Source organism: Meles meles, chromosome 10 (assembly GCF_922984935.1).
Source record: "Meles meles chromosome 10, mMelMel3.1 paternal haplotype, whole genome shotgun sequence".
Taxonomy (NCBI): Eukaryota; Metazoa; Chordata; class Mammalia; order Carnivora; family Mustelidae; genus Meles; species Meles meles.
The window spans coordinates 25,466,673-25,479,083 of record NC_060075.1 but is presented as its reverse complement, the minus strand read 5'-3'; the positions used below and the strand labels follow the sequence as shown (position 1 = coordinate 25,479,083).

The window sequence follows — 12,411 nt, the reverse complement described above, 5'->3', positions numbered from 1 at the left end:
TGGAATTTTCATGAAATTCGCCCAGCTCTTTACGCTCCCTTCACCCATAAACCACCTGTAGAGTGCTCTGCAATGCGTGTTCTGCCATAACCTCCTGGATAGCCCCAACTCTCCTCCCTGCCTCCACGCTGTGGCCTTAACTGAAACTCCTCCCTTCCTAAGAAGATTTTTTCCCCTCCAGTGTCTCACGTGATGGCTGTTTTTATTCCCTTTATCCATATCCCTCAGGAAGACAATAAGGTTAGGGCAGTCCTTCCTCCCCGTTGCTGCTTATGGATCATTACAGACTCATCCCTCTCCTCAGATATCTTGCCTTATTAACGATCACGACATTCATCTCTATATCCTCTCCCATCTGGTTCCAACACTGGCCATCATCTATCTTTTTCACTGGAGGGTCTAGCTGTGACTCACAGCCTTGCTCTCTGGGTCGGGCAGGGTGGTTATTTTGGATAAACTTTACACCCATGTACATGATTGTTCCATCCTCCTGATCTATAGTCCACATTATTTTCCGTATCCTCCTCATTTCTCATGATGTTTTCCATTACTCCATCCATCTCAGCCTCTCACACTCACGATCACAGCCCGGATCTTTAGATAGTCTTTTTAGTTTCTTGTCATAAAAGCTGTAAAATACTTTTGGTTTAATATATGGGTTTTTGATAAGAGACTATTCACATTATCTTATATTTTTCTTTAAGTCATTCCATTTTTCACTTAGAATAAGTAGAAAGTTATGTTCATAGGCTTCAGAGATGTGAGCGCTGTTGGCCAGGTGTGACAAGTAGCTAATATCCAGAACGGATGAGCATTTCTCATTTCTCATAATGCATGTTTCTGGAAGGAAATGGCTTGCCAGACAGCCTATTAAGGTACCAGAATTAATGCAAATGTGTACAGGGATCTTTCATAACAAAACTGGTTATGAAACTGGTTCCAAGTATTCTAAAATTGGGCTGTTAGCTTGATTATCCTTCATTGTGATAGAAGGTGGACTTTTCCAAGTGCAAAAATACTTGTATTTTCCTAAATAAGAAAGTACTACAACTTATATTTTCCTAAATAACAAAAAAATAACCCCAGCTGTTATCAAATAAAGTATGTGCAATTATAATAGCTGTTTTATACATTACAGTGTCAACATTTTAAATATCTTATATTCAGAAAATGACTTTACGTGTGTAGGTTTTTGTGTTAATTATGAACATCACAACAACAATACTACAGTTTTCATTGCAAAAGTCTTATTAGATGATGTATTAAATAAACTTTTATGGATGGTATGAAGAAAATGCCATATGTACTATTGTATGTATAAAATAATATCTCAAAGACCATATATCAATTATAAACAGGATTGTGGAACATAAACTATTTTTAAGTTGGACGACCATCTGGATGCTATTATTAAAACTGTGCTCCTAAGAGTAGGAGTAGAGAATTATGAGGACAAATTATCCCATTGGTAAATCTGATAGACTGAGTTCCAAATATGTTCAAACTATTGATGCTTCAGACTTCAGAATAACTGTACCCAAGTGAAACCTTTATTATCATGGAGGAAACAGCACTCAGTACTCTCTCTTTTAATGTTATGGAAAAAAATATACCTGTATTCTTTTTTCTTTTATTACTTTTACCAAACAACTTTAGGTACAAAGTTATAAATATAGTAGCTTACCAAGGAGAACATTTTGAGGGAAAAAAAAAGACATTTTTAATTGGGACAGTGGGTGTGGCAGAGGTATCAAAATGAGTGCTCCTTCTTCCTTTCTTTGAAATTGTTTCTGGGAAGTTCCTGGTCAGTCAGGGACACCTAACTAGGAACAGTGTGGCCTTGTAAGTAGTTTTCAACCAATATCATGTGAAAGTAAAGGGAAAATGTCATAAAAGGGTTTTACAGAATTTATTGTAAGAAAATAAGAAGCGTGTGTACTCTCTCCATAGCACTTTCCCTTTTTGCTGACTGGGTATTTAAGCTAATGAGACACTAGAGGGTGGTCACACTACAGGATGGAATAAATAGGGGTCCCTGAATCACCACATGGAGGAGAGCAGCCAGTCAACGAGGAACAGCCTCAGATTGTTATTGGGAAAGAAAGTTGTATACCCAAAGCATTCGCTTTGAGTTCTATTTCTACAGGTGATAGATTTGAACTGACCAAGTAGTCAGTCAGTCCCTCTGGCAAATGTGTGATGGCGGAGCAGGGTGAAGGATAATGTCTATGGCTATGTCAGAGAAACGAATTTACAGTATCCTCAGATGGACTGTAACGATCGACCTTGAGAACATCATTACCATGTTCTAACAAAGTGTCTAGTCTATCAAATAAAACCCCAAGCCATTAAATTTATTCCTAGGTTCAGTGACCTCGGTCTTTGGTTAGGAAAAGAAAGAACCAAGCTAGGTTTTCTATTAAATTTTCAAGGAAGAATCGTTTCAGGCACTTTATATAGGTTTCAGGACTTACTTAGAAAAGTAAGTCTATATAACTCAGCACTTCCAAAAGGAAGTTGGACTGTCAAATTAATAGTCTAAAATTCCAAAGTCAGCAACTTCGCACCTGTGCTTGATGTACAGCTTTCTCTTTTGACCTCTTTCCTTCAGCTAGTCTACATCTAACACTGCCTCTAACCAACTTCCTTGTCACTGGAAACACCTATTGCCAATCTCTGAATACCTAAAAAATAAATAAATAAATAAGCTACACAATTATGATTGAGAACTCTTCTCTTGCACAGTAAACTTTTTTCCAAGTTCTAGAACTTCTCATTTTTTAAAATATTTATACTTTGTTTCGATTGCAAAGACTTCCCTCTATGTCCTTCTCAACTCATGAATTCCTATTATATATTATTGCCCTTAATCATTTACTCCACTCTTCCTATACTATGATTACACATCTTACTCCTGGGGGAAGGACTTTCTTCTCCATTTCATCCTTATCAAGGTTCATCATTGATACGTTTTAAACAATGAGTTGTGAACAGATACGATGTATCTGTATCTGTATGCTTGAGCAGAAGAAGCTTTAAGCATCATTGAGTGGTTGCTTCTTGTTCTTCTCCCTGCCAAGAGAATAGTATATCCTAGACAGAGGCCATACTTTAGCAGTGCAATTGTAAATCCCTGACAAACAACACAGGTGAGAAATAAACCACTGTTGTTTTTTGCAAGGCATTGATTTTTGAGTTGTTTATTACAGCAGCACACACTACCAAAGCCTAACTAATATAACCTGGAAATGCAATTGGGTGCAATTGAAAGGCCATTCTATTGAGAGTCAGAAAGCCAAAGTTAAATTCTTGACTTTGCCACCCCTGGATATGATAACTCCAAGCCAATAAATTAACTTCTGAATCTCTTTTTCTTATATGTAAAACAAGAAAAATTATTCCGGATCTGATAGGCTAATAGGTTCGATGATGAACATTGTATAAAAAAGTGTTCTGTAAGTACTGACACAACAGGCAACGGTTGGGTGTTACTATTATCCAGTGCTGATACATTCCCTCAAGTATTTCTGCCTGCAGCTTTTCAGTCAAGTATAAGGGATTTAGGAACATGTGGCTTTCACAGAGGATTGATCAGAGCCAGTAAGACTGAAACTATACAGCCAAGCCAAAGAAGTAATTAGAGGTAAAGATCAGGTGACCCAGCCAAAACCATGATCCAGCTGGGCACTCAGCAAACCCTAACCAAACCTTACAAACTGGAGCAAAACCAAGGAGAATACTAGAAGAGAGAGTCCCCCCAAACCCAGAATATAATCCAATATATTTACAATAGTGTTTATTATGAGCCAGGATCTTGAAGAGGACTTCTCAAGCACTCTCACTTTGTATGAATTCACACAGCTATTTGAAGGAGGTACAATGTTTATCTGCACTTTGCAGATGAAGAAGTGAAGTGTAGAAGTGTTAGGCCCCTTGCCAAGGTCACAGAGCTACACAGTGCCACATCTGGGATCCCTTAATCAGGTCAGTGATTGTATGTCTCTAAAAAGGAAAGGGAGGAAAGTTTCATAAATTCTGAACAAACACTGGACTCAAGAGAAAAACATAAAAGAAAATTAATAATCAATTAAGGTAAACGTATCCATTCCTTGCTAAGAAATCTTACTACCATCAATACTAAGAATATCAGGAAAAAATGAAAAATGTTAACCTGATTACTTATTGTTTTCAAGCCAGTAATTTCCCATCAGGAATATGTTCTATTTATAATAAACAAAATCACCTTCACTTTTCCTGCCCCTCCTTTACCCCCACCTCTCTCTCTGTCTTTCTGCACTGGGAGCAGCTCTCTTGCCATAGACCCTCATAACCTGAAAGTGTACACTTGTGCAAAGTTTGTCTTCACCCCATCTTGGTCAGGAACACCTCCCAGCTGCACCTCTCAGCTGCTGAACCCATCGCTGCCTGCAGAGGTGGTAAAACCACCAAGACACTGACAGATCAGAGCCTCAGCAGCTGGGCAGCCCCATGCCCCCTGACCTCACTTATGCTAGCTAAAGCTTCTGAACCATTTCAAGGGACGCTGACAGAGCAGCCAAGTTCATTGGGGTTGGGGCTGTCACAGTGGGGGTGGCTGGCTCTGGGGCTGGAATTGGGACTATGTCTGGGAGCCTCATCACTGATGATGCCAGCAACCCCTCTCAGAAGCAGTAGCTTCTGAGACCATTCTGGGATTTGCCCTCCCAAAGGCCATGGGGCTCTTTTGCCTGATGGTGGTCTTTCTCATCCTCTTCACCATGTGACGAAGCCCTCTCCACCTCCCACAGGTCTTTCTTCCCTTCTCACCTGCCTTGTATATTCCTTTTCCCATACCTCCCCAGGCAGCTTGGGGAAAGTGGTTGGCTCAGCGTTTGACAGAGGGAAGACAAATAACTACTGTATAGTAAGAAAAAAAAATAAACAAAATCAGATATGTGAACAAAGATTTATTTACAAAGAAGTTAATTAGTAATTATTATTTAAAAAAATTAAAGTAGTATAACCCAATGACCAAAAACAGAATGAATATAGAAACAGTGGCACAGCCGTGGGAAACTATGAAGGAAATGTATGTGGAGACAGAATTGCATCTAGCTACCATCCCAAGATATTTTTCTCTAAGACCCAAGTTAGAAAGAAATAAACCAAAGCATTAACCTTGACTATTCACGAGCGGCAGGATCATGGGTAATGTTGATCTCTTTCTGGTTTTTTGGTGTAAAATTTTAAATTCAAAAAATTACTTTTGCAAACTAAACTAAGGAGAAACTAAACAAAGGATCTATGCCCTTCATTTTGCAGATTGATGAATGTATCTGTGTGTGGTTTATTAAAAACAACAAAGAGAAAAACTAATGAAAGGATACAAATGAGCTCACCTTTTAGGAGCTCCCTCTTGCCACTGAGAAAGTGGGATGAAGTGAACTAAGCATATTCATTCAATATCCCTTATTAACCAGATTTATAGAATTATGATTGTATTGGGGTTTGCATGACTTCGAACATGACAGTGAGTAAAGCTAATTGCCCTCATAGAGAATTATTCCTGTCTTTGAAGTAGACATTATCTTAATGAATCATAAAATTTAAAAACTGATAGTTTTTTTAAATTTAGGAATATAATAGTTGAATGATTCTGCAAATATTTGGTTATGGACTATTTATTTGCAGTTGACTTTGGAATCCTTTTGAACACCAGTTTGCACTATCTGTGTATTTCCACAAGGTGATTAAGAAATTCTTTATCAATTTCATCTTACTTCAAAAGAACTATACATTATATGCATTCAGTCCATTGATAACTCAGAGTTCTACAATACCCGCTTTTGGTGAACTTTGGTATGCCAAAAGACATACAATATGTTACCATATATTTTCTTTTTATTTTAGGAAATTATAATCTTTCCATGAGACTAATTTCCACTTCAGAAAGTTAAGTCGTTTTTAGCAAAAACTTCCAGTCGTTACACTTTATAAGACAAATTATGTTTTTATATTATATATATATATTTTAAAGATTTTATTTATTTATTTGACAAACAGAGATCACAAGCAGGCAGAGAGGCAAGCAGAGAGGGGGTGGGGGGAAGCAGGTTCCCTGCTGAGCAGAGAGCCCGATGCGGGGCTTGATCCCAGGACCCTGAGATCATGACCTGAGCCAAAGGCAGAGGCATTAACCCACTGAGCCACCCAGGAGCCCCTTTATATTATATTTAAATGAACATACATTTTACATAATTACAATACTGTGAAGATGAAGTATTTGGCCATAGACCTTCAAAAGCACTTCTTAGATGATTTCCACATTTATAATCCAATTTTAGTATCTGTATAATCTCACTCTTATTGACAACAAGTTAAATTAATATCCTGATGTTATATATTTAGATTTTTGTTTCTAATTAGGCACCATATTATCTAAAATCCTACTCCTCATCACTCCTTATTCTTATTTCAAAGCCTGAACTTTTAGCCCATCCTTATGTCCTGCTTACTACATACTTTCTACTTTCTCCACATCTTTATGCCTCTCTTGTTCTTAAGTATTTTTACTTCAAATATAACATTTCTTTAGAATTACTACTAGAAAGTGATTTATTTAGACAAAAATATTTATAGATTGCATCAGTCAGGATTCAACCAGAGAAGCAGAACCAACTTCTAAGACAGATAGATGATAAATAGATGATGGATACATAGGTAAAAAGACAGATAATGATGATAGATAATCAGACAGATGATAAATAGCTTGAATATCCTTTGTCCTTTACAGTTCCATATCAGTTTTCATAAACACACACACACACACACCCCTACTGGATTTTTAAAAAAATTTTATTTATTTTGAAGGGTGCCTGGGTGGCTCAGTCAGTTAAGTGTCTGCCTTCGGCTCAGGTCATGATCCCAGGTCCTGGGATTGAGTCTCACATTGGGCTCCCTGCACAGCAGGGAGTCTGCTTCTCCCTCTGCCTCTTCCTCTCTCTCTCACTCACTCTCTCTCTCTCTCTCACATGCATAAATAAATAAATAAAATCTTAAAAGAGAATTTTATTTTTTTTAAAGAGAAACAAAGGGCATGAGCAAGGGGAGGGACAGAGGCAGTAGGAGAGACAGAATCCCAAGCAGACTCCACATGGAGTGTGGAAACCTACATGCGGCTCAATCTCACAGCTGAGATTTTGACCTGAGCTGAACTCAAGAGTCAGCGGCCTAACCAACTGAGCCACCCAGGCGCCCTCACAACTACTGGAATTTCGATTGGGATTGCTTTATTATATAGGTCAATTTGCAGATTTGATATCTTTGCAAAATGCAGTCTTCTCATCTAGGAATGTTTTATGTATTTCTGTTCATTTAGGTCCTCTTATTAATATATTTCCATATTATTTAGTAGTTTTGGTACAGAGATCGTGTGCTTATTATGTCAGATTTATTTCTAGACATTTGATACTTATAAGTGATTTCTTTACAAAATTTCATTTTTTATGTATTCATTATTTTTACATAGAAATACGGTTAATTACACACACACACACACACACACATATATATGCTTACATCCAGTGATCTTGTTAAATTTACGTATTAGTTCTAACAGCTTAGCTGTAGCTTTCGGAATACCTATATTCACAATTCCTGTCTTCTGTAAACAATGAGAGTTTCTTCCTTTTTAAATTTTGTGTCTTTTATTTGTCTTTCTGGTCATCTTGCATACTTTTTTTTTTTTTAAGATTTTATTTATTTATTTGACAGACAGAGATCACAAGTAGGCAGAGAGGCAGGCAGAGAGAGAGGAGGAAGCAGGCTCCCCGCGGAGCAGAGAGCCCGATGTGGGGCTCGATCCCAGGACCCTCAGATCATGACCTGAGCAGAAGGCAGAGGCCTTAACCCACTGAGCCACCCAGACGCCCCTCATCTTGCATACTTGATTTTAATCTTGTTTTCAATCTTTCAATGGAATCCTGCAATTTTCTTAAATAGGTACTATATTTTCTTGTTAGAATTATTCTTCGGATTTAATGATTTCATTATAAATAGGGTATTTTTTTAGCCATTACATTTTCTTTTCTTTTTCTTTTTCTTTTTTTTTTTTTTAACAAAGATTTTATGTATTTATTTGACAGAGAAAGCACAAGCAGGGGGAGGAGCAAAGAGAGAGGAAGACACATGCTCTCTGCAGAGCAGGGAGTCTGATGTGGTGCTCTGTCCCAGGACCCGAGCCCAAGGCAGATGCTTAAAAGACTGAGCCACTCTGGTGCCCTGCCATTACATTTTCTAACTAGTTACTGGTAGGATATAAGAAAGACTTTAATTTCTTCTTCCTCTTCTTCTTCTTCTTTTTTTTTTTTTCTGTGTATAATGTGTCCAGTCACGTATTGGAACCTAAAATTTCTTATTAATATAAGAAGCATTTATTTGATGTCTTTTGATATTTGAGGGATATGATAGTTGGGGGGAGAAAAGATACTTCTCCCTCTTCCTTGTCAAGACGTAGAATTCTTAATTCTGTTTAATGTCTAACTGCATTGGCCTAAATTTCTGGACAAATTCTAAATAAAATTGAACAAATAAACATCCTTATTTTGTTGGTGATTTTGTAAAGAATATTTATAGAATCTCATCATTATGGATCATGCCAATTCTTTAAGATAGATACACTTCATTATAAAATGGGATCATCTATTTTCTCACAGATTTTTTTTTTCTCTTAAAAAAGAACAGATATTGACAATTTCATGGGTTTCTTCATAATCCACTGGTAGGTTCTTAAGGCTTTTATGATTTGACCAGTTAATTAGATAGCCTGCTATATTTATTATCTTCTCATTTTGAAAGTGTTTTATTGTTCTGCTGGATTATTGCTCCCCGTATTTTACTTACTTTCATATCTATGTTCATAAGAACACTTAGTCTAGCACATTTAAAATAACATGTACATTCTTTTTTTTTTAAATGACTCATTTACTTTAGAGAGAGAGAACAAGCAGGAAGGGCACAGGGAGAGGGAGAGAGAACCTGAAGCAGATTCTGCACTGAGCCTGATACAAGGCTTGATCTCAAGAGCCTGAGATCATGACCTGAGCCTAAACTAAGAGTCTGATGCTTAACCAACTGTACCACCCAAGGGCTCCAACATGTGTATTCTTTTTTTTTTTTTTAATTTTCAAAGTTTTATTTATTTATTTGACAGAGAGAGAGATCACAAGCAAGCAGAAAGACAGGCAGAGAGAGGGGGAAGCAGGCTCCCTGCTGAGCAGAGAGCCCAATGCAGGGCTCCATCCCAGGACTCTGGGATCATGACCTGAGCCAAAGGCAGAGGCTTTAACCTACTGAGCCACACAGGCACCCCCAACATGTGTATTCTTAATAACAAAATGCCTTATAATAACCAGGGTATTATAAGAATACTATAATTTCTTAAAAAATGAAAACAGTGTTCAAGGACAAGACAGAAAAAAAAATATGAAACTCTATTCTATCACCAAACTAAAATGTGTTTCAGAATTTAAAAATAATATATCTTCTTTTCATAAAATCCCATTGCATAAAAATGTTCATGCAAAGGCAAGGCTTTTATAAAAACATCAAAGGAGGAGATAAATATATTTGGGTTTGAGACTTAATAAATTTCTTCCATTTAACATGCGCAAAACATACACATGTGGAATATGTTCCCATGGAAAATCTGTCATTTCGCAGCCATACCAACTTTGGCAAATGATTTAATATCATCAGACTTCAATTTCATCAACTATAAAACAGTTAGAACAATGCCATCTCTAATTGCCTCACTAGATAACTATGAAAATAAAATGAGATAATGCATATGAAATTGTCTCATAAACCATAAAGACCACAAAGTGCTGTAGGACATGGTGGGTCTGAGTTATTGACCATAAAATTTCACTATCTGCCCATGTCACATGCCTACAATCAGGGAGAGAAACTGTTGCAAATAGAATGAAAGGCTGAGTAGCGAGGAAAAGGACAAAGTACATTTACATAATATTAAAGATTCATCAGACTAATTATTTCTCTCTCTCCCAATATTGGGGATATCAGTACTAAACCTACATTGATACTGTTCCATGGCCTCTCTGGTTCTTGAATTCCTTACTTGCAATAATCGTGTACTTCATCTCATTTATCTTAATAATAACTTCACATTTGCCGAAGTCTCACCTTTAAGCATCATAGGTTCTGACCACCATCCTACTATTTCACGCCTCTTCCTTCTGTACCAATGCCAGTAACTCTTCAACCCGGTGCTTTCCTCCAATATACCAATATTCAAGCCCCTTGTATTCCTCTATTCCTTCCTTATGTCTTAGATTCCTTTGCCTGCCACTAAAAACATTGCTTTGCAAATACCCTCCACTCCCTTACTCCTCTCTCCTGTCATTGCTTGCTCCAGAAAACTGAATTCCAAGTCTGTTTAAATTTAACTCACTGCTGCTTTCATGCCTGCACCCACTGGTAAACTAAAAGTGAGCTTGTTGTAAATTAGCCTCATTTTAAATTGTTGGTGATAAGCCTCAACTCGGCCTCCTTTAGTTCTTTTGGCTTGTCCTCAATTCACTATCCCAACTCTTCAAGAATGTAACTAATTTGCATCCCTTTCTCAAAACTGCAATATCTGCTCTTCTTCTCACATTTATCTGATAACTAGTTCTTATTTCACTGAGGAAAAAATAAAGAACTGTCACATACTTCTAAACCACATCAGTAACCTACTGGCTAGTGTAATCATTATTTGGGTCTTTTCTCTCCTTACGATCTAAGGCCAAGTCACCGTTCGGATGCAAGAGTCCATCTCCTTGACCTGGTAAAGGACAGCACATCTGATGATTTCCCCCCTTTAATTCTCAACCATTAAAAAACTCATTTTCGACATTTTGCGGTAAAATTCAGTGAAAATGTTATCTCTCGTTGCTGATTCCACTTGTCTTTCTCCTGGTCTCTTCTGAACCCACTCCCATCAGGCTCTATGAAAACCGCCCTTCGCCTTCACCTCCAGGTTGCCAAATACTAATGACTATTTCTCAGTCCTCTCTTAGCAACACTGGACACATTTAATCAGCCCGTTAGTTTCAGGGGCTGTCCTAAAACAATCTGGAATATTCTATTCTCCACATCCTAAAGTAAAATGTAGTCCTCCAACTAAACAGCATTTTCAAAAGAAGCAGTCAAAATTGTATATATTTTCAAAAGATTTTATTTATGAGAAAGAAAGAAAGAGAGAGAGAGATGGGAGAGGAGGAGGAGGAGGAACAAAGGGAGAGGGACAAGCAGACTCTGCCCTACACAGGGCTCATCCCATGACCCTAAGATCGTGACCTGAGCTGAAACCAAGAGTTGGATGCTTAACTGACTGAGCCACCCAGGTGCCCCCAAAATTGAATATGTTTTTAATCCTCAGCTGCCCATCCATCTTCATCCTCAACAGGAGATTTTATGATCCACTGCAGGGATTATGACCACCTCGACTGTGACCCTATCTAAAATCTGAAAAACAAAATTTGATCCACAGTGTAGATGACCGCCACTTATTATGTTTATCAAATTTTCATTTTTCTAGAACCTTTTTATTCAGACTTGAGCATCAGTCACCAAAGTTTTTATCTCAGGTACTTTCGAGTACTGCTCTGCCTCAACGATAATTACCCTGTCTGAAGGCCTCAATTTATAAAGTGTTTGCTTGCTTAGTGCTTATGACGTACATGTCACAGCTCAAGTACTTGATGGAGAAAAATATTAAATGAAGTGCACTTGTTTTGAAGATAATTTCATTTAACATCTCCAAAGCAGGGTATAATTAAGTTACTCTGTCATACAAAATGATGGAGGCTTTAAATAAGTAACATCTGGTTATCCCAGTGATGGAACAAGACCAGGGCAGCCCTTGGCGAGAAAGGTCTGCAAACTCAGTCCACGCAGCATGATAATAGGCCTGCAGGACGATGACGGTAAGAGCTGAGACAGGAAGACACCTGGAAGATGGATCAAACAAGTCCTCGTAGCTCCTAGCATGCATTTCAATGGCATTAACCTATAGAAATTAATGATAAGCACTTATCTATCAGCCCCATAGTCGAAATGCTTTTCTATGTCCAGATAATTTAATGTTGGTCACGGCAGGTCAATGAGCGCATTTCTCAGCAAGTGCTCATTTAAAAATGTAACTACTGTTTAAAGACCACATTTAATTCAAATAAGAGATTAAGTTTAGCCTATTCATTCATGTAATAGTACCACAGTGAGTTTTTTTTTTTTTAAAGATTTTATTTATTTATTTGACAGAGAGAGATCACAAGTAGGCAGAGAGGCAGGCAGAGAGAGTGAGAGGGAAGCAGGCTCCCTGCCAAGCAGAGAGCCTGATGCGGGACTCGATCCCAGGACCCTGAGCTCATG

General features: G+C 37.7%; 1 protein-coding gene and 1 pseudogene across 4 annotated transcripts in view; one reads left to right on the top strand and one right to left on the bottom strand.

Moving 5' to 3' along the window:
• Positions 1-12,411, bottom strand: part of GRM8 (glutamate metabotropic receptor 8) — a 744,073-nt gene that overhangs the window by 28,819 nt on the left and 702,843 nt on the right. The window lies entirely within an intron of this gene.
• Positions 193-4,763, top strand: LOC123952097 (annotated as a pseudogene).